This window comes from Neomonachus schauinslandi, chromosome X (assembly GCF_002201575.2).
Source record: "Neomonachus schauinslandi chromosome X, ASM220157v2, whole genome shotgun sequence".
NCBI lineage: Eukaryota > Metazoa > Chordata > Mammalia > Carnivora > Phocidae > Neomonachus > Neomonachus schauinslandi.
In genome coordinates this window covers 54,978,618-54,981,302 of record NC_058419.1, presented here as the reverse complement: position 1 = coordinate 54,981,302, position 2,685 = coordinate 54,978,618, and the positions used below count along the sequence as shown (strand labels likewise).

The 2,685-nt window shown below is 40.2% G+C and overlaps 1 pseudogene; it reads right to left on the bottom strand.

Annotated features, from left to right (window-relative positions):
* Positions 1–672: 672 nt before the first annotated feature.
* LOC110582227 lies at positions 673–1,757 on the bottom strand (annotated as a pseudogene).
* Between the last annotated feature and the right edge of the window lie 928 nt (positions 1,758–2,685).

The window sequence follows — 2,685 nt, the reverse complement described above, 5'->3', positions numbered from 1 at the left end:
AATAGTCAACATGATACATCACATCAAGAGAAAGGATTAAAAAAACACATGATCTTTTCAATAAATGTAGAAAAAGTACTTGATAAAGTACAACATCCATTCATGATAAAAACCATGGGTTTAAAAGAAACATACCTCAATAAAATAAAGGCCTTATATGAAAAACCCACAGCTAACATCATACTTAGTGTTGAAAAACTGAGCACTTTTCCCCTAAGGTCAGGAACAAGACAAGGATGTCTGCTCTCACCACTTTTATTCAGCATAGTACTGGAAGTTCGGGCCATGCCAATCAGACAAGTGAAAGGAATTAAAAGCATTGAAATTGGTAAAGACAAAATAATACTTTCACTGTTTGCAGATGACATGATACTATATATAGAAAACCCTAAAGACTCCACCAATAGAACTGAGAAATGAGTTCGATAAGGTCTCAGGATACAAAATAAATGTACAGAAATCCATTGCATTTCTTTTTTCTTTTTTCTTTTTTTCATGAATAGTTGGGTTTATTTCAACAGTGGGTTTGAAACCCTCGCCTTAGGCAAGAGACTACAGTAATTATACCAGGAATAGACAATTTCCTACACTGTCAAATATATAAAAGTTCCTCTTGCACTTTCTTCAACACTGATCAACAAGCAGATTCAGTCCACCTTTGCTTTGATCATTCTACTGAGTTAACCCAAGCCTCTTCTTCAGAGACTCTGGCATTTCAGGTGGAAGAGGGCCAGGGAGCCTGAAGTAGACCTTCAAAGAGTCATAGAGGAACCACTGTAGTGCAGCCAGAGTGCCAATCATGATGATATGGGCAAAGAGTCCCTTCCATACACCTTTAAATCCAAGTCTCTGAAGAACTTGAGAAGCACTGCTGCCTTTTTCCTTATTCAACACAGATACCACGGAATCAGCAGGGTGAGAAATATTGCACAGAAGACTCCAGCTATGTAACCTGCCACAAATGTTACAACCAGTTGCTCTGCCTTTGTACATTCACTTCAGGGCTTACGAACCACAAACTTGTACAATGCTTCAACAGTACGTTCAAAATAGGCAAATGTCATCATGGTGTATGGTATCTGTCTCATCCAGACAGGGGCAACTCCCTTGTAGAATGCTTTTAAGCCTTCTTCCTTATATATTTTGGGAGCTGCATCCCTCAAAGTGTTGACATAACCTGGTTGGGTTTGAATTTGAACCTTAGCAGCTGCCATAGGAGCCAGGGCAATGTCAGCAAAGAATTCAGCACTGGCAGAAGCAGCCAAATATAATGATGTGCACCAGAGATAGGCATTCTCCTCCCCAAGCATGTTGCTATACAAGACTTTGAAAACTTCATAAAAGCCAAACTTGCAGAGCCCCTGCATAGCGTAGCCAATGAAAGTCAGAGCCCATCCTTTAGCCAAACCATGAACACCATCCTCTTTAAGTGTAACTGAGAATCCATTAAATATGCCCTTGTACTTCTGGGGGTCCACCTGCATACGGCATTTCACTAAATCCAGAGGAACGACAGCTGTGTGTGTCAGACCACAACTTAAGATCCCACCAAAGCCACACAGTGCATAAAACTTCAAGGAGCCATATTCGCAACTGTATTCTTCCACGGCGGCTGCTGCCAGATTGCGCGAACGGCGGGGCGGACCCGGGGGACCCGCGGGGCTGCTGCGGGGGCCCGTGAGGCCATCGTGTACCAGCTGCAGGTGGGGCGCTTTGAAGAGGTTCGCCGGCGCCAGATGCTACACAGACAAGAACATCTTCTGGGAGCAGGGCCCGGCACACTCACTTCCTAAGATGGCGAACACACAACCGCTCCCTCGAAAAGGCTGCGGCTCACCCCATTGCATTTCTATACACTAACAATGAAGCATCAGAAAAAGAAATTAAAAAAAAAATCCCATTTACAGTTTCGCAAAAAATAATAAAATATCAAGGAATAGACTTAACCAAAGAGGTTTAGAACCTGTACACTGAAAACTATAAAACATTGATGAAAGAAATAGAAGATGACACAAAAAAATGAAAAAAAAAATCCCATGCTCTGGATTGGAAAAACATACTGTGCTAAAATACTTATACTACCCAAAGCCATCTACAGATTTAATGTAATCCCTATCAAAATACCAAGAGAATTTTTCACAGAACTAGAACAAATTATCCAGAAAACTTGTATGGAGCCCAAAGGCTCAGAAAAGCCAAACAGCCAAATTTGAAAAACAAAATAAACAGATGTATCACAATTCCAGACATCAAGTTATATTACAAACCTGTAGTAATCAAACAAATATGGTACTGACAGAGAATAGACACAGAGATCAAAGGAACAGAATAAAAAGTCCAGAAATAAACCCATGATTATATGGCCAATTAACCTTTGACAAAGGAGGCCAGAATGTAATGGGAAAAAGAGTCTCTTCAATAAATGCTGTTGGGAAAACTGGACAGCAACATACAAAAGAATGAAACTGGAACACTTTCTTATACCATACGCAAAAATAAATTCAAAATGGATTAAAGTCCTAAATGTGAGAACAGAAACCATGAAAATCCTTGAAGAGAGCACAAGCAGTAAATTCTCCGACATTGGCAATAACAACATCTTTGTAGATGTCTCCTGAGATAAAGGGAACAAAAGCAAAAATAAACTATCTGGATTACATCAAAAGAAAAAGCTTCTGCACAGAG